Raw genomic sequence first — 24,084 nt, 5'->3', positions numbered from 1 at the left:
CTGACCTCACACACACAGAAAGCTACAAGGAGATAGCAACAGGTGTGGCCAGGCCAAGGGCAGCAGGTATGTTGGGATAAAGCAGCACATATGCTGCTTGTAGGAGAACTTAAGCCACATATGTCAAATCGAAATAAGAAAGGCTTAAAATAGAAGGTATTGAAACCACAAGGCCACAAGTTAACTGATACCTCTTGGCATGTTAATAAACTCATGGCGAAAGAACTGTGTTATATTTATAGGATTAACTAGGATTAGTTTAGCAGTTAAGAGATATAAGAATCGCGCCCAAATGTTTGCATAAGTAGATAAAGTTAAATGCAAAATAATCAGTAAAAATAACCTTTTTGCACTGAGAACACATTCAAGGCCATGTACTGGGTTTCACCAAACAATAACAAAACATTTCCATAATGTAATCATCAGTGAGACATGTATTCACTATGTTAGCAAATGCTTTTCTAACTTGGAACATCAATAATTATAGAATCTCTTCTTAAATTATTGTGGAATATTTTGCTATTGCTATAATTTGAACAAAATAGTTCAGTTATAATGCAAATTTAACTTGTTTTAGTCTTATAATAAATAAAATAGGTATATTGTTGAGTTTTATATGTACATATGTAAATAATTTGTAAGAGATTAAATAATGTACATCAGTGGAAGGAATCTGAGTACTTGTCATTTGTGGTTTATGCAATATGCTAATTTCCTAAAGTTTATTATGAAACTTAGACCTGCTTTAAAATTCTTGTCTAAAAATCCTCATGTCTGATTCATTGTAGTGTTAATATCAGTTAATTGTCTTTTCTTATTCAAGCTGTGATTTTTTTTTTTATTTTTGTGAAAGACAAAGTTTTTTTCATTGTATTCTAGACATCTGTTCTATTATGTTAGGACACACAGGGTTCTATTTAAATAGTTTATTTTAGCAGGCAATCAACCTGTGAGTCTTAGCCTAATTTCTGGGCTGTGGTTCCAAAAGCATTTTTTTTCTTTTTTTTTTTAATTAAACTTTTATTTAATGAATATAAATTTCCAAAGTACAGCTTATGGGTTACAATGGCTTCCCCCTCCCAAAACTTCCCTCCCACCCACAACCCTCCCCTTTCCCGCTCCCTCTCCCGTTCCAATCACATCATGATTCATTTTCAATTCTCTTTATATACAGAAGATCAGTTTAGTATATATTAGGTAACGATTTCAACAATTTGCCCCCATATAGCAACACAAAGTGAAAAAAAAAAATACCGTTGGAGTACTAGTTATAGCATTAAATAAGAGTGTACAGCACATTAAAGACAGAGATCCTACATAATAGTTTTTTAAAAAAATAATTAATTTCCTATGCCATTTCCAATTTAACACCAGGTTTTTTTTTTCATTTCCAATTATCTTTATATACAGTAGATCGATTCAGTATATAATTAGTAAAGATCTCATCAGTCTGTACCCACACAGAAACACAAAGTGTAAAAATACTGTTTCAGTACTAGTTATAGCATCACTGCACATTAGACAACACATGTAGGACAGATCCCACATGGGGTGTAAGTACACAGTGACTCCTGTTGCTGACTTAACAATTTGACACTCCTGTTCATGGCGTCAGTAATCTCCCTAGGCTCTAGTCATGAGTTGCCAGGGCTATGGAAGCCTTTAGAGTTGGCTGACTTTGGTCTTATTCCGATAGGGTCATAGTCAAAGTGGAAGGCTTGCAGTGTCATTTCCTTCTGCGTGACTTACCTAAATTCCCACCAAGGCTTCTGACGTGCCTGAGGGGCAGAAAATGCTCCATGGGTGGGCCACGTGTGTCAGGGATGGAGGAGGCGGGATTTCCCTCCAGAGTTTTCCTTGCCTACCCCATGGTGTCTCTTGAGCAAGACAGCAGACATTCACAATGGCAGAGAGGAAGAAATTTCTGGACCAGACCCCTCACTCTAGTTGCGTAGCTCTGCTCTTCTCTGCCTACCTGCTACTGTCTCTCAAAGAAAAGGTGGAGTCTCAGAAAGAGAAGTGCATGGACACTTCACCCAGCCCTCACAGCTCCCAGTCAATGCCCCTTGCTCGGCTTCAGGCTAGACTCACCTGCTATTGTCAGAGATTCCCATTGGTGCTGGAAATGAGTGAATGGAATGGATGAATTCTATTTTCTACATTGCCTTCTTTTTTTTTTTTTTTTTTTTTTTTTTTGACAGGCAGAGTGGACAGAGAGAGAGAGAGACAGAGAGAAAGGTCTTCCTTTTTGCCATTGGTTCACCCTCCATTGGCCGCCGCGGCCGGTGCACTGCGCTGATCCGAAGGCAGGAGCCAGGTGCTTCTCCTGGTCTCCCATGGGGTGCAGGGCCCAAGCACTTGGGCCATCCTCCACTGCACTCCCAGGCCACAGCAGAGAGCTGGCCTGGAAGAGAAGCAACCGGGACAGAACCCGGCACCCCAACTGGGACTAGAACCTGGTGTGCCGGCGCCGCAAGGCGGAGGATTAGCCTAGTGAGCCGTGGCACTGGCCTACTGCCTTCTGCCAAGTGTGAGAAACACTGGGTCTGCGTGAGCGTCCTGGTTTGAGGAGAGGAAGGACATGTGATACTCTGCTGTTGTGCTTTTTCTTTGCTCTTAAGTTCTCAAACCAGTTCACCTCCTCTTACCTAACCTCACTGATTTGCCCCTAAGTTGTCTGCTGCATTTCCGGGAATATAATTTTGCTTAGTTGGAAAAAGTAGGAAAACTAAATCTATATGATCACGTCTAGACTAGATATCATTGGTAATAAATATCAAACAATTTTACTACACCTATTCATAGGTGAAGATTCCTTAACAAGATTAAACAAAACCCTAATTTGAATATTATATTGATTAACTGGATGTAATTAAAATTATCTTCTTTTCAAAAACACCTTGAAGACAGTAAGTGGAAATCACTGTCTGGGAGGAAATATTCTTGGTATGCAATATAGACTATTGACAAAAAGTATTTCATTCACCAAACTGCACTTCAGCTTTCCTGAATTCTTTTTTCAGCTGTGTCTGTATTTCACTTGTCTGTGCTCATCTTTGAATTGTCGAACCCTTGCAAGAATATTCCCAAGTCACATAACCAGTAAACTCACGATCCATTTCTGATCAGCTTCCACATTGAATCTAATTCCTCATCCTGAGCCCTGACATGGGTGATGTGTGATCACTAGGGCCTGCCTCCAGGGAAAATCCATTGTGTGTGCTCCACCCTCCATGTTTCCTTTACTGATTTTCTATGTGGATGACCCTGCCCTGCTTCCTGGCTATAAATTTCCAATTGTCCACAATCTCTCTGAGTCAAGCCCAACTTCTTTCATATACAGCAAAATATCGCAGTGACCCCTGTGCCTGTCAGGATAATTTCACCCTTGAATAACTCCTTTAACAATTGTTATAAATATTATTTTAATTAACAGAGTATGTGCAACCAAGAATTCACATCATGGCTAAAATGACCAAACATATTACTAAAGAATATAAACAAATAGGAAGTAAGCATAAGAACATATTTCTATATATTTAGCTATCATGAAAATGTAAATTAAAATCACAGTGAGATAATACAAAAAGCTAAGAAGAGAGAAAATTAAAAAACAGAAATTCTCAATTTGAAAAAATAACTGGAAGAATCTTAAGCATAACCAACAGAAAGTTTGACACCATTTATATTTGTATAGCTTATGCAAGAAATCAGTTATATAAATCACAGAAGCTAAAAACTAAACTCTTCAAAAATTTTATTTTTTAAAGTCAAGAAATTGTCAAGTATCTAATTAGATAATAACATATATCCAGAAAGAGAAAAACTATATTCAAGGTACTTGTATCATAAACTTAAAAACTTGTTCATGGGGCCGGCGCTGTGGCGCAGCTGGTTGGTGCCCTGGCCTGAAGAGCCGGCATCCTAATGGGCACCGGTTCAAGTCCCTGCTGCTCCATTTCCTATCCAGCTGTCTGCTATGGCCTGGGATAGCAGTAAAAGATAGCCTAAGCCCTTGGGACCCTGAACCCACATGAGAGACTCAGAAGAAGCTCCTGGCTCCTGGCTTCGGATCAGTGCAACTCTGGCCATTGTGGCCAACTGAGGAGTGAGCCAACGGATGGAAGACCTCTCTCTCTGTCTCTGTCTCTCTGTCTTTGCCTCTCCTTCTCTCTCTGTGTAACTCTTTCAAATAAATAAATAAATCTTTATATTAAAAAAATGTTCATTAGATCAGAGGTGACTACAGCTTTCATTATGGAAAAAGGCATTTATTTCTGAGTTTGTGGATGAGTAGGTATATGTGTGTGTGCATGTATTATCAATAATCCAGATTAAGCTTAATTTGATGGCCTATTTCCAAATTTTATATGAGTTTTTTTCTTTTTTTTTCTTTTTCTTTCTTTTTTTTTTTTTTTTTTTGACAGGCAGAGTGGACAGTGAGAGAGAGAGACAGAGAAAGGCCTTCCTTTTGCCGTTGGTTCACCCTCCAATGGCCGTTGGGCCATCCTCCACTGCACTCCCGGGCCATAGCAGAGAGCTGGCCTGGAAGAGGGGCAACCGGGACAGAATCTGGCGCCCCGACCAGGACTAGAACCCAGTATGCCGGCGCCACAAGGCGGAGGATTAGCCTATTGAGTCACGGCGCCGGCCTATATGAGCTTTTTTCAATGATAAATTAAGAAGCAAATTATATGACAAATCAGTTTAAATTTATTTGATTAAAATTTATTGTATAATCAAATGCTTTGTGAAAATAGTGATTCTGTTTTTAATCATACTAAAAGTTCTGTTTTGATGTCAAAATAATCCCAAGATGGATGATAAAAAGAAATTATTATAAAATAATTGTTATTGAAAAGTAATTGTAAAACATGTTTGAATGCCTCAGGTAGCATTACAAGAGGTTTTTTTTTTTTTTTGTAAAATTAGTTATCCTACAAAATATTCATTTTGTATGAATTTCTTATTATTAATGTTTAACTTGTCATAGTTAATATTTTCTGAACTTTCAAACAAGGAAATCCCAGTAAATTGGATTTTACTAATAAGCACCATTGAGTGCTTAAGTATTACCTGGCTGCAAAACACTCCATTCCCCTTCTGGTGTTTCCACACTTCCAGTGCTTGGTCTTCAGTGGTGAAATGTTTTTTAAGTCCTCCTTCTCATTAATACATGAAATGCTTTATGATAATTAATTGTTTTCCTTGACAGGGCGGCTCAATGATGCATTTCCAATATATTAATTAATGTCATGATGATGTCTGTAATGCAGGTTGAGTTCAGTTACTCCCCATAGGACAAATGCAATCAGCTCAGAAAAAAAATTCACTCTAGTCTATTTTTCCTTACATTGAAAATCATGAGCTCTTTCCACCACAGACCAGCCTCGGGTGGATCTCTGACACTCTTGGATGGACCTCACCGGCTCAAGGATAACATTTTCAATTTTTTTTTTCTCTCCCCCGATTGTAAGCAATTGGTTTCTCTGGGTGAGGTAGTCTACTCATGGTATTGAATATGTGTTTATTCCGTTACTGATAAATACATTTTGTTCCTATTTGAATGTGCATGCACATATATATGTCAATTATTTGGATAAAATCTGATAAAATTTCAGCTTATTGTATAAGAATCACATATCTATTAATTAGAAAAAAATCCAAAAAATTAGTTTGTTCCATAAGAATTTGTTTTATAAGAATCACAATAAAAGCATTTATAAGTAAACTATATATAGACTGAGTAATGAATAAATTCAACAAGTTTAATTTTATCTTTACATTAAAAAATTCACATTGCAAATAATGTCAATGAAGTAAAAATTAATAAAATTCCCTTAGTTTCATGTCTTGAAGACTATATTTTAAAAAGGGTGCAAAAATATCTCAATAATTTTTAGGGATTGGTTGTGAGGAAATAATATTTTACACATGGCAGGCTAAATAAAATATAGTGTGTTTGAAAGGAATTTATTAATACATTAAGTTATCAAGGACGTAGTAAATACATGATAATTACTGTAACACAGTTAACATCAATTCATAATGTAACACCAATACAAAGAGAATAGATTCAATGTAGTTCCTAGATATAATTCTAATATATTACTTTGCTCCCTCCCTCCATCACTCTTCCTCCATTCCTTCTTTCCTTCCTTCTGTCCTTCCTTCCTTTCTTTTTAATTTATGAGATAATATATTTTAATTTACATTGTAGTCAAAGGGTTAACACTCCACTAAATAGTTTAACAAGTAAAAAGCCAAGGGACCAGGTTCAGCAGGAATATAGGCAAGGGCCATAAACAGTAATCATGTGAAAATATATCCATTTCATTCACACTGTAAGTTTTAAAATAATCACAGATCATGAAAGCATAGTATTATAAAGAAAATTTGATATATATATAAACACAATGAAATATTACTCAGCTATAAAAAAGACTGAAAGTCTACCATTTGAATCAAAATGGATACAACTCAAAGATGTCATGTTGATTGAAATAAGCCAGACACAGAAAGACAAATACTGCATGTTCTCCCTTATATACAGGACCAGAAAGTTAAAAAAAAAAAAAACAATAAAACGAAAGAAATGCCTGTGTATATCAGTATTCATGCAAATACAGTTTTGCCAATCTTTGTTTTATATCTTTGTCAAACCAGTGGTTAGGTGTGATAAAGTTGATTATTAAAATTAATTTTACTAACATCATTTTGCTTTCCTTAATGTGATTAGAGTCCCAGAATATTTTAAATTATGTGTGTTGGCTATATTAAATTGTTATTCAACAGTAGTATTGTAAACAATTGGACTTTGCCTGAAAACAAGTTTTAGTTATGAAAGAAAGAAAATGTTGCTATTACATTTGCATTAAATCTCCATAATTTCTACATACTTGGTTGAGAAAAAAATCAAAGTGCATTTCATCTCATAAAGACTAAAAACTTCATTTGCATTGTTTTATCTGTTTTCTTCAAAGGAAAGCTTACCTTTTTGATCCATGAGTGTAGAAGTGTTGATTCCTAATCTTGAATTATGCAGAGAAAACTGCATTGCGATTAAGGTTATAAAAAGTAATGAAACATTGAGCTGTATTCCTGAAGGAGAATATTCTGTTTGCATATGATTTTTGCAAAACAAGACGTCTGTCCACGGAATGGCTCAACATTCCCTTGTCGCACAAACAGCCATTGGGAGGGGAATTGTAGAGAACATTCTTGCGCGACCTCTTTCTGTTTCTCAGGGCAGCCAAGGCCTTCACTATAATAAAATCCTTTTAGACTAAAATACAAATGACAACACAACAGAAAACAAGGGAAAAAGAAATTTTAACAAAGCAAAACCTCTTATAAAAGCAATAAAGCTGGAGGTACAAGTGCATAAGCTCAAGTATTTTTTGTAATCTATTTTTCTCATTGGGTTATCCTTACAACAACAAAAAACATGTTTTCTCAGCCTGTCAAAATGATTTAAATTTATCACTGTAAATAAAGAAATTATTTCAGACATAGTGACCTAAAATAAAACAAGTTTATTGTGTTACAGATCTGGAGATCAGAATGTGCACTCAAAGTTTCCCAGTTTAAAATTCTTGTGCTAACAAGGCTGTGGCACTTCTCTGGTTTCTGTGGAAAAATCTGTTTCTTAGCATTTCTGGGTTGAAAAGTCTGTCTACCTTCTTGCTACCAACCCTCATCCTCCTAGTGCCTCCTAGAAGGAGGCTTGTACCCACAGTGTGTCACCAGGATGATGTCAAATAGCCTCCCAAGTAGGAGAGGGAGGAGGAGGAAGGGTTAGATCACCGGAGGGAGGAAGAGAGGGAAGGGGGAGGGAGGGTAGGATGGCAGTATCACTATGTTCCTAAATCCATATATATGAAATGAATGAGACTTGTATACCCTAAATAAATAAATAAATAAATAAATAAATAGGTAGATAGATAGATAGATAGATAGATAGATAGATAGAAATAACCTCCCATTCTGTAGATCTGTTCACTTAATTGTATTGGAAAAGTGACTTTTACTGTTTAAGTAAACTATTTCCAGATCATCAGTGAGAGTCACAGAGGGGGATCAGCACTGGAAATACCTTGATTTTTACTTTCTGGTCTCCTGAATTGTAAAAGAGGAACCCATTCATTTGATCAGATTTGGTCTGCTAAAGGGAGCTGCAGTAGGGACAATGACATCTTCCTACAGTAGATGCTCTATGATGGATCTTAAATCCTGTCAACCTTGTTCTACTCTATAGTGAGCTACATTAACAATTTTACTGTGTGATATAGTGTCCCATGTGAACCCATTATGTTAAGCTGATTATAAGCACCAAAGACATAGCTTTAGTTCAATTCATTTTTCTATGAGCCTGAGCTTCCATTCTCAGTGAAAGAATAGGGCAAATGGATGTTATAACCATATGGAATTTGCAAAATGTAACATCTTCAGTTACTGTCACACCTGCTTCAGTGAGGTCTCTAGACACATGGTGATCTTCAAATTTTGTAGACAATGTCTAACTTGGAAAAACTGTGCATAGCTGTTTAAACAAAAATTAACACCTTATTAATTCTATTTCCCACACATACTTTGAAATACCTTGTATAATTGCAATTTGAGACTCAGTAATTATTAAAGTTCTGCATCTTTGCTGATTTTCATTTGTTAATAGATGTTTAAGTTACTCAGAATCTGTGTTGAAAGATGCACAAGCCAATGAGTGGTCTTTTCAACTTTTTAACATATAATTAAAATAAACAGTAAGTTTTGGATTTCTACTTCAGTAACATTATAGACCTAATTCTTTGTTTTAATAATGTGGATTCTTCACCCTCAAGAAAGATATTTTTTTCTTACTTTTCTTCCTCCACCTTTCTCTTTTTTGTGGTTGTTTTCTCCTGGAAGCAGAATCAACTCAATCCTAAAAATCCAGTTTGGAAATCAAGACTGAAGACCCCACTCACAAGATGGAGGTGTGACAAGCTAATGACAAACACTGAGTCAAGCAGAGATTGGTCAGCTAATCTGAAACAGATGAGAGAGCACAGATGGGCTTGTGGCTGAGTTGATAGATGAGGGGTTAATTGAAGTGAGCATGGTGGTTAGAGTTCCTAGACTTTCATGGCTGAACACACCCTCCACCACCAACACCACAGAAGGCGGGCCTATGTTTACTTTCTCCTTGGGATTCTCAGGTGTGGAGTGAAAGACAGTGGGGCGTTACAGGGTTCCAAACCTGTTGTTGGAAAAATGGCAACAATGCAGAGTCCTTATAGAAATCTGGGACTGGTGTAGATACATCAATTTTGCACGTCTATCTGCAGGTGTAGTGCAGGATTTCATCTGTACCATGTTATATAATGGAGCTTCAGGCTATACAAATGCCCCCTCCATCACTTGGCGAGTGTGACACAGTTAGGAATGAGGGTAGAATGTCAAAACAAGAGCCAACAAAGAACTTTGGAAAATTACCAGACTCATGGTTTCTGGGCACAGATCAACAAACTTGCTGATCCAGAAACAGGGACTGGGAAATCCACATAGGAAAGGCTGCAAGGTGTACAGCGTAGAAACCAAATCTACAAAACACTCAGCCAAACCAACAAATAAGGAACAAGTGAGGAGGAAAGAAACAGGCTTAGACGAACACATCTTCTCGAATTCTGTTTTAATCTCACAAAAATCATAGAAATCATCCCTCACATCAGAGAAAACACAAACGTACAAAAATCTCATCTCCCTGAGATTACTAGGATCTAGGTTTATGATCAGCTTTTCATTGTTTCAAAATATCATCACACAGCTTACTTATAAAGAAACCCATGACTTTTTTCTTCACAAAACAATTTTAATAGGTGTTGGAACACAGTTTCTAATCATACATGGATACATATAGGTCTGTCTCACACCTTGCTTTATAATTCATACATTTCCTATTAAGTTTACGGTCATTAATCTTCTGAAGTGAGGCTTTAAACTTTCATTTTTAAATAATGCCACACTCACATACTGTCATAACAGAAGACACAGGGGTAACCCAACCACTTCTATAATTTTCTCTAAAGGGGATATCTTGTAAAACTGTAGTACAAAATCTCAACACGGACATTGCATTGCTATGGTCAAATTAGAGAACACTTCCATCAACACAAAATCCCTCATGCTGCTCTTTTATAACCCCATGCACTTTATAATTTCCCTCCTTTTTTCTCTCTCCACTTAACCCCTGACAGCTGGTAATGCACTTTCCATTCTATAATTTTATCATTTCAAGAATGTTACATGTATATGAATAATGTCACGATTTGGAATTGATAGTTTCTTTCATTCAGCAAGATTCTCTGGAAATTTATCAAGAGTTTTATGTGTATCTGATTGCTGAATAGAATTACAAGTTATTAATGTACACTAATTGGTTTAACAATTATTGAAGGACATCAGAGCTGATTCAAGATTTTGGGACTACTAAAAATAATTTTGCTGGGGCAGGCATTGTGGTACAGCTGGTTAAGCTGCCACTAAGGATATTTGCATCTCATATCAGAGTACAGGTTTGAGACAGGGCTCCTAGTTCAAATCCAGTTCCCTTCCACAGTGCCCGGGAAAGCGTCAGAAGATGACTCAGGTACTTGGGCTTCTGTCATGTGGATGACCTGGATGGAGTTCCTGGTTCTTTGTTTCTGCCTGGCCTGGCCTTGGCCATTGCAGGTATTTGGGGAATGAAGTCGTAGATAGAATCAATCTCCCTCCCTTTCTGTCTCTCCCTCCCCCCATCCTGTCTTCCAAATAGATGAAAATAAGTAAGTAAATGAACATTTTAAAAAGGTGAGGCCGGCGTTGTGGTGCAGTGGGTTAAGCCATCACCAGCAAAGCTGGCATTCCAAATGGGCACTGGTTTGTCTCAGCTGCTCCATTTGCAATACAGCTCCTTGCCAGTGTTCATGGGAAAGCAGAGGAAGATGACTCAAATCATTGGGGCCATGACAGCCATGTGGGAGACCTAGAAAGAGCTCTAATCTCCTGATTTCAACCTGGCCTAGACGCAGCCATTGGAGCCATTCGAGGAGTGATGGAAAATGGAAGATCTCTCTCTCTCTCTCTCTCTCTCTCTCTCTCTCTCTCTCTCTCCATCTCTCCTTCTCTCAGTAACTCTGCCTTTTAAATAAATAAATAAACCTTTAAAAGTTAATAAACATATAAATAGTGAATGTGCTGCAAATATTTGTGAATCTATTTTTACACAAATTCAATTATTTACTTATCTGGGATAAATGTACAATTTATGGGTCATACAAAGTTTAATTTCTTTCCTTTAACTTTTATTTATTTAATACATTTGAAAGGCAGAGAGAGGGAGAAAGAGAGAGAGAGAGAGGGAATGGCCATATGATGGTTCACTCCAAAAAAACACCCACAACAATATGTCCCGGGGTTGAAGATAGGAGTTCAGAACTCAAACCATGGCACCCACATGGATAGCACAGATCCAGCTATTTGAGCCGGATCCCTCCCAAGAATCTGGAATCGGGAGCCAAGTGGGAACTTGAACCCAGGCACACTGATTTACGATGCAATAAACACAAGCAGCATCTTTTTTTTTTTTTTTTTTTTTGGTATTTTATTTATTTGAAAGGCAGTTACGGGGGTGGAGGAGGAGACAGAGAGAAAAAAAGATCATCCGTCTGCTGGTTCACTCCCCAAGTAACTGCCTCAGCTGGAGTCGGCCACTCTGAATCCAGGAGCCAGGTTCTTCCAGGTCTCCTACGTGGATGCAGGGGCCAAGGCGCCTAGGGCATCCTCCTCTGCATTTCCAGGCACATTAGTGGATGACTGGATTGGATAGCAGAGAGCTGGACTGGAAGTGAGCAGCCAGGACTTGAACTGGCACCCATTTGGGATGCCAGCACCACAGCAGCAGCTTTGTCCAATAGCCACAAACAGCATCTTAACTGCTGCATAAAACAACCCAGTGTCTAGTTTCCTAAAAATTAGATTCTGCTTCCAAAGTGTCTATTATCACTCATATTCTCATATCTGAGCCAAAATGACCCATTTAACCTACATCAATCCATCATTTATGTCTTTTTTTCTGTAAGTTTTAGACATTCTTATAAAATGATGCACAGTTACATTTCATTTTAGCTTTAATTTACATTTCTCTAATGACTAATGTTGAATATTTCAAGTGCTTATTTGCATTGTGTATGCGGATGGTGGTTAATTTTATGTATCAGGTAGGCTAAACCATGACACCTGGACATACTGATATTTTCTCAAGTTCGTAGATATAGTCACAGGAAAGACAATTCTGGATAGATTACCATTCAAATAGGTGGTCAGAGTAAAGACAACAGCCCTCTACAACGTGAAAGGGTCCCTCCTGATCAACTGAAGACCTTAAGGAAAACAAACAGAAACAGAGCACTGAGGTCCTCTGGGAATGGGGTGTTCTACCTCTGAAGGCCTCGCATCCAACTGAGCACCACCTGCCCCCAACTGCTCTCCCACCTGGGAAGCATATGCACAGCCATCTGCCGCCTCCCCAGGACCTGTCAGGAGGAAGCTGTGCCAGCACTGGGAAGCTGGTCTCCACCTTGCCCTCTGACACGGGGTGCGGGTTTCCCAGCTGGTGATTAACCTGGAGCACTCCAGCACCCACCCCTACTCTTCCTGCTGGTTCTGGTTCCTTCTCTAGGTGTTTCTGCTATTGCCTATTTTGTTTTTCAATTTTTGAATTTTGCCTTTTTTACATATTCTAGAAACAATTTCTTTGTAGAAGGGTGATTTGCAATTTTTTTCTCCTAAGTACTTTGTAACAAGACATTTTGCTGATCAGAGTTTTTAATTTTGATTAAATCTAATTTATCACAGAATTGGGGAAAAGAAAGAAACCCAACTTTCTATGTCAGAATTTCACAGTCAGCATAACACCTGTCATATGAAGACTAAATAAGGCCTTCATATGAAAAAATGCATAAACGTGCAAATAACAAAATACTGCTTTTTCTAAGGTAAAGAAAAATTATATCAGATACAAGGACAGATGTAGAAAGAAAGTCAAGGCATCTACAACTTTTACTAGAAATCTGTGTTGTGTGGGTTGCAACACATGTTGTTGCAATATACATGGATCCAGTAAAACAAACGATAGCAATAATGGAGTCTCTGTAGCAAGGTTCTTACATTTTGTGTAAAACATTAAGGGTGATAATGATAGGTTCATAATGCATTTTATAAATTCTTTTGCCTCAAGAAAGCAAGTATATTAGGGCACACTTGTGTCAAGTTGCATCTGTGTCCCAGGCTTCTCCTGCAAAAGATAATGAACAAAATCAGACAACTCCCTGCTCTATCAGTTTCTGAGTCCTGACTTCCCTCACCAGTTTGATTGTCCACCTTGCCAGGTCTTCTCAAACTTTCTGTATAGCATACAATGTTTTTAGTTGTGCTTACCAGGAGGGACTTGGAAAAGTCTGACTACTCAATCCTGCTGCAAGAATAACTCAAACTAATTTTATAATGTTTTAAAAATACACACTGCTATCGCGAATGATGTGAGTGGCATCCACAAACTTACCAATCATCTTGGCAGCTGTTACATGAGTCCACATTCACATAAAAGTATGTGCCATTGTACTGAATAAGGAAAACATTAAATTGAGCTCTATTGCACACCCATCATCCCTTTGTAATTCCTTCTCTCAATGTTCAATGATAACAGTTTTTCATTATAACAGAGAGTTGTTACAGGGCTATACAGACATATATATATATATATATATGTATAAATATATATGTTTTCATGTGTTCATATACTTTATGCATCATTGTTTTGAAAGCTAATGCATGTTTATGACATGAGTGTGTTTCATATATCTCTATATGATAATTCCTGAGTAATTTTTATGCATAAGTCAAGTGTTTGTGAGAAATGGCTTTCTCTCCACAACTCTCTCTGTTGTCTTCTTTATGTTTTTTGATTAATTTCAACAGATGCTTATTGATTTTATTATTTCTTACAAGGAGACATGTGGTTATGTGGAAAGTATCTATTATACAAATATTTTCCATTTTATTAATTTTCCTTTATAATTTTTGTATTTCCTTCTACTTTATTTGAATTCAATTGCCATGGCATTAAATTACTTTCCACTTATTTCCACTTTGCTATTGAAGTCTCTGATATTGCTGACATCTTTCCTCTCCATGTTATATTTTCTCACCCATTGCACATACTTTCAAGACCTCCATAAAATAATCTATATTTTAGATTATGATAAGCTTTGTGTCCCAGAACCATGCTGCTCCAATCTTTTAATTCTTTAGATAGCATATGTGTCTTTTTAAAGATATTTTTTATTGAAAGAAAAAATCAGAGAGAGAGGGAGAGACAGAATGAGAGAAAGAGCAATCTTTCACTCTCCAAATGGCCTCAATAACTTGGGCTGTGCCGAGCAGAAGCCAGGAGTCAGTAGTAGCTCCTTTTGAATTTCCCACATGGGTGAGAGGGGCCCGAGAACTTGGTCCATCTTGGGCTTCTTTCTCTGGCCATTAGCAGGGAACTGAATCAGTGGGGCAGCCAAGACTCAATTTGGCATCCATATGTGATACTGGCAGCATTGCAAGTGTTGGATTTACCTGCTATGCCACAATGTCAGGTCCTAGAATATGTACCTTTAATGATCCCATACCACTCAATCTCTAGAGTGTTAAAATCAAGCTTTCAGATTTGTGATAGTGCCACTTAGAAGACTGTATACTGTATGCAAGACACTCTCCAGTCTGTTGGGACAGAGCAATGAACAATGTGAGCATGATATTTGCCCTTGTGCAGTGCATGGTGTGCTGCAGTGAGATGAGAGCTGCCCATGAGAAACGTCAACAATGAAGGATAGCATGGAGGGAAAGTGGACGATGCTGTCTGAACCAATAAAAAGGGACCTAGGAAAGAAAGGGCATTCCTTCTTAGGGAATGGATACTACCATGAAACCAGAGCATTTGGCCAGGATCAACAGAAATTGGCTGGGAGTATTGCAGGTAAAATGACAAAACAAGAATCGTGTTACTGAATGGTGGGCCATAGAACATTCAGGGAATTATAGATGGGTGTTCTATCCTTGTGCTTGAATGTAAATACATTCATGGGGTGGGATGGGATGGAAAGCAGACTAGGAACAGCCATACAGAACATCTTATTTTTATTTGAGGTAGAAACATGGAATTTGGATATTAAAAGAGTGGAAAGAACCAAAAAGAGGGTGAGTTTACAGCACTTGGACTACGATGATTATGGCTTTAACTCAGAAGTTGAGGAAACAGAAGTTGCCCTTAGTTTTATTAGTTATGAGTAAAATTCTTGTTGTTTAAGTTCCATTAAAACTTTGTACAACATTATACTATATATATATATGTATATGTATATATATATATATACACACCTATATATTATATATAGACAATCTATAAAATGGCTACACAGTGATAAATCTTACTCTGTATTTTGGTTTTTACCATTCCACAATAAGAGGCAGCAGAACAGAAGACTCTGTGTCGTTTCAGTTAGTTGCATTTTGGAGGATTTGATTCTTCTTGACAGTGAGATTGAGCTATTGTAAATTCCTCGAGACTATTTAAGGCAAGCTGCTCTTGTATTTGCCTATAGAAACCGATGTCAGATATGTAATCCCTTGTACTGAATATCCAAGGAATGGCATGTGCTGTCAGACTGTGTTTCTGGAGGTGAGGATGAATGGTTGAAAATCTCTTGGGCCTGTTTTTTTGTCAGTTATTTTCAACTTTTCTTAGCTGTTTCTGACAGTGTTGTAAGTCTATTCCTCTTGTTAAAGCTTGTTGTTGTTAGAGCTAACACTCAGCTTTGATAAGCAAGAGCACTTTTATTAACGCTTTATAATGGCCTTTTATTTCAAAATATGATGAGCTTTGTCAATTTTTAAACAGTAATGACCTGCAGCCTTGGATTTATGGCTAATTCATCATATTTCTTGATGGCTTATTGTTTTTAGATGTGTGTGGATGCCTATAATTTTCTGAGCTACTCTAATCAGTCAAAAATTTTAAAAAGGAATAATAAACACCCTTCTGATCAAATCCAGCATTACAATGTGTAGTCTTCCATGATGACAGGAATTGTCTTGACTCCTCCACTTCTCTCTTTCTTTCTCCTGGGTCTCGGCAAAAAACAGATCTCAGGATCTTCGATGTGGTCCCACTGCTGATATTGGCTCAGGTGGTGAAAGGGAAAAGGTTGTCAACACAGTAACCAGGGCTACGAGAAGCTTCATAGCAGCTGCCTTGAACACTTCATGGGAACATAAAGGAAAGAAGAAAGATGCAAGGGGAAAGATAAAATGATAAAGAAAAAAACAAATCAAAAAACCTTTAAAATCATAGGACCAGCTAAACATACTTGGATTTTATTTTAAAAGGGGAGGGTTGAATGGTGGAGTGCTGAAGACAGCCTTTGTCATATTTGCATCCCGTGTCAGAGCGCCTTGGTTTGAGTCCAGACCACATCTAATGCCAGCTTCCTGATAGTGCACACCCTGGCAGGCAGCAGGTGACAGATCAGGAACTTGGGTCTCTGTCAACTCCTGCGAGAGACTCAGACGGAGTTCCAGGCCCCTAGCTGTTGTGGAGTAAATTAGATGAAAGATCTGTGTGTGTGTGTGTGTGCCTTTCAAATATATATACATACGTTGAAAGAATAGCATGAAATACAAAGACAACTTTTTGTAGTTGAAAAGCTTGACCAGCTGTGGAGAAAGATCACGGAATGTGATGAATGAGGCTTTGGTGAACACATATTTGCCACTTCTGTGGTCACCAGACCTTATTAATATATATATTTTTATTAAACTTTTATTTAATGAATATAAATTTCCAAAGTACAGCTTATGGGTTACAATGGCTTCCCCCTCCCAAAACTTCCCTCCCACCCACAACCCTCCCCTTTCCCGCTCCCTCTCCCCTTCCAATCACATCATGATTCATTTTCAATTCTCTTTATATACAAAAGATCAGTTTAGTATATATTAGGTAGCGATTTCAACAGTTTGCCCCCATATAGCAACACAAAGTGAAAAAAAAATACTGTTGGAATACTAGTTATAGCGTTAAATAGGAGTGTATAGCACATTAAAGGCAGAGATCCTACATAATATTTTTTAAAAATTAATTAATTTTCTCTGCAGATTCCAATTTAACACCAGTTTTTTTTTTTCATTTCCAATTATCTTTATATACAGAAGATCGATTCAGTATATAATTAGATTTCTTCTAGGCCTAGAAGATCACAGGAAAGCCTGATTGAAACATGAATGCTTAGGAAGGAAAGATATGATTTGCTTCCTGATTGTTCTGTGTGTATCCTTGAAGCTCCTAGGTGCTGTGAGCTTCCAAAATAAATAAATAAAAGATAAAATCTTCTCACACATGTGTCTGGCTGCTGCTTGTGCCTGCTGTCTACCACTCATGAAAATCCTATACTTTCTGGATGGTTCATTAGGTTTTAAATGTTACTTGGTGTTTTCCATGAAAAAAAAATCATCCTGTATTTCATATGAGAGGAAGAGATTGAAATATATGCCTAATCCACCACAAATAGAACTTTGCCTTATGCTTTATTGAATTTAGGAATGTGCAGACATTCTAACACCCTTTACTCCACTTCTTAAATTCAGAAAACATTGACATTTCCCAACTATAAATTTCTTAGACCCTTTGGAATCCACCTAAATTCTCCATTTCTGGTACACTGCCATAATCTATTTCTTTATGTCTTGTCAGAATTACTCCAACATTACAAATAATTGATCTCTTGCAGTTCTGATTATGGCACATCAATCATTCACATTATATTGAGAGTGATTTTTCCACGTGCCATTTCCTATAGTTAAGGCCATTGAATGAATTTTTATCAACTTGTCCTACAAACTATACAACCAAGAACCATCTTGCTTACTTATTAATGATATAAGTTTCTGATTTCCAACTCAGGGTTCATAAAATATATTAAAATGCCTGAGTGGAGATCATGAGAATCTATACTTTTAATAGACAAGGCCTGACTTTTGCAACAACATGAAGGAATCTAGAAGACATTAATGTTAAGTGAAATACTATAGGCACAGAAAACAAGTAGTGCATATTCTCATTTACAGGTAGACTCTAAGTTAATTGAACATGTAAAAGCAGAGAGCAGAATGCTAGCTATCAGAAACAGGAGCCGAGACAACAGGAGATGTGGAGAGTTTCTACTGTTTCTACAAGAGGAGAGTTTCTACTGTTCTACTCATACTAAAGTTTCAGATCCACTGAATTCCTACACGCTGCCCTGAGCTAACTGAATTGTTCCTTGTCAATATCTCAGCCTTAGCTTCTCACTAAGTCCTGTCGACTGTGCTGGCGTTTTTCTCAAGTTGCTCCTGATAACCCCCATAATGTAATGCACATTTCCCCATCAGTGCTCCTTGTGGTCACTTTGTCTGGTGGACTCCACACCCTGCCATCTTTGCCTGCCAACTCACACTGAAGCATCATCACTCAGCTCACAGATCTGTCCAACAGTTTTCCCAGGCCAGGGTGCTCTCCAGTATATTATTGTACACAAATAATTTAAGCATAAGGTTGGTCTTTCTCATTATGTTCCTTTTCTTATTAATTTCTTTCCTGAATTCTCAGTACCCTAGCGTGTTTTCTAGAATAAAGTATCTTTGGTTTAGTAGTTGGGACCTAATATTTTGATATAAATATCTTATTAATAGCATTTTAATGAGTGTATATACATACAAAAATTCAAATCTAAATAACATAATTTGGTCATAGAAGTTATTTTTTTTCAGATTTCATTTTGCAAGCATGCAAAAACAAACAAATCACTACGGAGATCTTTAGTATTAAATATTGACTTCAGTTCCTGGAACTGCACAGTCATCACTTGAATGTGCTTATCTAGAGTTCAGTGCACCTCTGAAAGAAACATTACATTCTGTAAGAAACTTACAATTTAATTAGAAGTATTTGATCTCAGAAGATGAAAAGAACATGTGAAATTAATGTGTATAAACTTTTCAAAGTGCCACAAATATATTTTACATTTATTTGCTATTGCAACACATATCAAATTCCAAATGGGTTATATTTTATTACAGATTTTTTATATTTACATTAGAATTCTGAAATAGATGGCATTCTAATTATTTACTTTTATTTTATCATAAGTATCTTATGAAGTCCTCATAATATGTTTCTGAAGTGTACACACATCAATTATTGCAAGAAAGTGCACAATATGACATATCCACAAAACTCAGGGAAGGCTGTGTTTCTAAAGTAAGGTGATTTTCCTGTTTATTGTGTTCCTCATAAAATATGATGATTGGTTGCCCATTTCCTATTTTGAGATGTAGAAAAAGAAATTTGGATTTAAAATGGAAAATGCAAATAATATACTAAAATTGTATTACCAAGGATACCACATATCTACATTTATTTTTAGTTAGATAGATATATTGACAAATTATTATTATATATATTTCTGGGGAAAAGTGGTTCATGTATACATGTATATATGTACAACGTGGAAGGACAGACTCAAGCAAGTTAGCTTGCCTATCACCTCAAAAACTCATCACTTATTTCTCTTAATAGAGACTCTCTTCTTTGACCAATGTCTCATACAGTCTCCTCTTCTAGCTTTTGATAATTACCATTCTGCTCTGCTTTCACATGTTCAATTAATTTACAGTCTACCTATAAATGAGAATATTCACTACTTATTTTCTGTGCCTATAGTAGTTCACTGAACATTAATGTCTTCTAGATTTTTTCGTGTTGTTGCAAATGACGGGCTTTGCTATTTTTATTAAGACTAAATAAATATAAATAATATTCTATAGTGTATATATAAACCATGTTCAGGTTAATTGTATAACATGCCTATTGTGAATAATGTTGCACTAGAAATAGGAGTCTAGATATTTCTTGGACGTATTAATCCCAAATTATTTAGGTTTATACACACAAGTAGCATTTTTGGATCTTGTGGTAGCTGTTTTTAATTTTTGAAGGGTCCTAAATACTGTTTTCCCATGATGACTGTATTAATTTACATTCTTACCAGCAGTGTACAAGGGTTCCTCTTTTTCCATACCCTCATCAATGAAACAGAATAGAGAGCTCAGAAATGGACCCACACATTCATGGCCACTCAATTTTTGATAGAAGTCCCAAGAATACACAATGGAAAGAGAACAGCCTCTTCAACAAAATATGTTAGATAAACTGGGAATCCACAAACACGGGAATGAAGTTGGACTGTTGTCTGACACACACATATAAAAATGTAGACATAGATAGCAGATCAACACAAAATGCATTATGCACATAAATGTGAGACTAACTGTAAAACTACTAGAAGGAAACATACAGAAAATGTGTACAATATTAATCTGGGCACAATTTTTTTGGTGGGGGGGATTTGGATCCAAAAGCTTAGGCAACAAAAATAAAAATAGGAAAGTGTCAACACATCAGACTAACAAACTTCTACACAGAAAATGTGATAAATAACATAGTGAAGAGTTAACTTTTGGAGTGGAATAAAGCATTTTCCAGCCATACATCTGACAAGGAGTTACCAAAATGTGTTAAGTAACTCAACACAGCATCAGGAAAATAACTAAACCTATTTTTGAAATGGACGAAGGATTAAGTATTGGCTCAGCTGTTAAGATGTCATTTGAGGGGCCAGTGCTGCAACCAGTGAGAGACTCAGCTGCTCCACTTCCTATTCAGCTCTCTGCTATGGCCTGGGAAAGCAGTGGAGGATGACTCAAGTCCTTGGACCCCTGCACCTGCATGAGAGACCCAGAAGTTCCAGGCTCCTGGATTCAGATTGGCTCAGCTCTGCATGTCTTGGGCATTTGGGGAGTGAACCAGTGGATGGAAGATCTCTCTCTGCCTTGACCTCTGCCTCTCTGTAGCTCCACCTATCAAATAAATAAATAAATAAACCTCCCTTTAAAAAAAAAAAAAAAAGATGTCATTTGAGATGTCAACATCATCAGAGTTCCTGATTCAAGTCTCAGCTCTGTTTCCAATCCAGCTTCATGGTAATCTGTATTCTGCAAGGAGGCAGATGATCGCACAAGTATTTGAGTCCTTTTCACTGAGGTGGGAAACCAGGATGGAGTTCTTGGCTTTGGCTTGTCCCAGTGCTAGCTGTTGAGGGTTGAGGGCATTTGAGGAGGGAACTAGCGGATGGAAAACTCTCATTTTCTCTCTCTCTCTCTCTCTCTCTCTCTCTCTCTCTCTCTCTCTCTCTCTCTCCCTCCCCCACAAATAGAATAGATACATAACACTTTAAAACAAAAGCACAATGCAAAATAATGAAGAGTTTTTGCTGGATTTCCATTTTATCAGACTACCTATAGCAGATTTTAGTGAAAAGACACTAGTTAAATGTCACAGTGTCCTTGTATTCTTTAAAAATCTATAATGCTAGTTTGTCAGGTAGATTCTTACTTTCTGTATAGCCAAGATCGATCATAAGTGAATTCATACAAACAAAAGCCACAACTAGAAAGTAGAGTAATACAGCGCGCTACCATGGCGGCCATTGGAGGGTGAACCAACGGCAAAAGGAAGACCTTTCTCTCTGTCTCTCTCTCTCTCACTGTCCACTCTGCCTGTCAAAAAATAAATAAATAAATAAAAATAAAAAATAAAAAATAAAAAAAAGAAAGTAGAGTAATAGCAAGAAACTTTTCTAACCATTCATAGGTTAAACAACCCTGAGGAATACACATCATTCTTTCAATAAAGAATTATAGGACTCCTGCAACTTGAAAGTGGGCCTGGTGGCTGCGTTTTTTGGGGGTGCAGAGTGTCCTCACAGCATCATGAATTTCGGATCTCATGATAGAGATAATTTGAGAATGCACACAAGATCATATCCCAGAATTGGAATAGCTGGAACTTTTTGGGATATTCAGTCAAGTGGAGATTAAGGCTATCATTAAGGAGGTGACTGATCTAGAATATAGTGTACAGTGAAGAACCATTTTCAAGGAATTCTTTATCAGTTATGTTCAATATTAAAATAATCTATTGGAGCAAATACAGAGAAGAACATGCATTAGATACTCATTTAAGAAGGTTGAAATCATGGTTCTCTTGTACACTGGGTACAGGTATCTTCTGACATGCTTCAGCAAAGTGGAAAGATGGTGCTCAGCTTTGGCTGTCCAAAGGGTAACTGAGCAAGGTCTCTTCTGCCATGTTGGTCATTCAGTCAAACAAGGAAGGCTTGTGGATTATGACAGCCAAACGGACAATGGAAGAGCTCTATCTTCAGAAAGACAACTATTTCTGCGGGCTCTCCACTTTCATCCATAGTGCCTGAAATTTATCAAGAAAACTTTAGGATGCAGTGAATGCATGCTGAGAACCTTAGGAAGGAAAAGCAAGAACTTGAAATAGCTGGTGTGGATGATCTGGGGAATTGTGATTATTTTCAAGAAATCCTTAAGGGCGAGTTGACTCAGATCATCTACAAAATTTCTGTAAGCATAAGTAAAGGTCCAAAATTTCATGTCATTGCTTTCAGTTGCACAACAATTTGACTTCGCCAAATAACTACAAAAACAAATTTATAATGACCTTCAGGCTCTTCAGGCTTTACACAGAGATGACCCTCTCACTTGGGATTAAGTGGCATGGCGAGAATTACAGATTGAGTCAAAACGAGGAGAAGAGCAGCCTGCAATGTAGTCAACAAAAACAATGGAGGTGTGTAAGAGGGAGGAGAGGGGCAGTGCAGTGCGAGAGGAGGCTGTGAGACTGTGCCTACAGGGATCATGTGGAAGGGATACATCAACTTTTTCAGGGAAAGATTTTCTAAGAATACAAACAGTGATTTTCTCAAAGGGAAAAGGTAGGAAAGAACAATGATTATTTTCATGAAACACATGAACTCAAGCTGCTGTCAGAATCCCAGTACAAGCAGTGGATTGAGTTGATACTGCACCAAGAGTTGTTTGGGGATGCATTAGAGGTGGCAGTAGATGGGGCAGCATTGTTTAAGGACTCTGGGACAATGTGGCGGATGAGCTGCAGGTGCTAATCTACTCAAAGAGCCCTGACATAGCCAAGCTCGTTGAAGAAGCCTTTCTGCAACTGAAACCACAGGCTTCTGTGGCTTCCTTAGCTGTCATGGGTCCCGGCTTGGTAGCTCTGAAGGATAAGTACATAGATTGGGCATATTGAAGTGGTGGCTACAAAAAAACAAGAGCCATGTTTAAAAGGTTACAGGAAAGCTGTCCATTTTTAGTCCATTTTTTAAGGGATATGATCCAGTTTGAAAAGGAGCAAGAATCCTACAAGAGATGAATTTAATAGAATTTTATGAAAGGGCTTTGAGAGAGTTTGGATCTACAGATTCTGATCTTTGGATGGATTACATAAAAGAGGAATTGAGTCACTACCTTGGAAGACCTGATAACTGTGCACAGATCAGTTGGTGTGCCGTGAAAGTGTTGCAGGGAAAGTCAGCAGAGTTGTTTGTGGCTCAGCACACCATGCACCAGGATGGCCACCAGTGACGAGGAAGAACACAGCCAATTTCGTGATGTACTGCAAGCTCTGTGGGAAAACTGTTGTGAATCAATCTGTAATTTGTTCAAAATGGCAGACAGGATGTCTGTTGGTCTTGAAACATACTTTTTAAAAATTAATTTGTTAATGTTTAGTTACAAAAAAGAAGACTGCTGATTTCATGGCTACTTTTTGAGGTCAGACCTAAGTGTTCTAAATGTTCTTTCTACTGTAAGGAAATCCTACAATTGAGCTTCATTTATTATCTCAGGCTCAGCTTGCACATTATTGGTAAATTGGTGCTGTCTTATCTGTGTGGCCATCTTGTACAGTAGGATTCAGTCCTCAGCCCCATGGCCCAACCACCAGTGTCAGCTCCACCCAAACCCTAAGGGTTTTGCTGCTCCTACTTCCCTGCTTGCCCCTTCCCCCAACAAAGGTATAATAGGACCTGCTTTCAGCACACA

General features: G+C 37.5%; 1 pseudogene; it reads left to right on the top strand.

The window, feature by feature from the left end:
• The first annotated feature begins 21,940 nt into the window (after nucleotides 1-21,940).
• LOC133773862 (U3 small nucleolar RNA-associated protein 6 homolog) lies at nucleotides 21,941-23,625 on the top strand (annotated as a pseudogene).
• The last annotated feature ends 459 nt before the right edge of the window (nucleotides 23,626-24,084 follow it).

Source organism: Lepus europaeus, chromosome 14, assembly GCF_033115175.1.
Source record: "Lepus europaeus isolate LE1 chromosome 14, mLepTim1.pri, whole genome shotgun sequence".
In the NCBI taxonomy this organism is placed as follows: Eukaryota; Metazoa; Chordata; class Mammalia; order Lagomorpha; family Leporidae; genus Lepus; species Lepus europaeus.
This window is presented reverse-complemented; position numbering and strand designations above follow the sequence as displayed.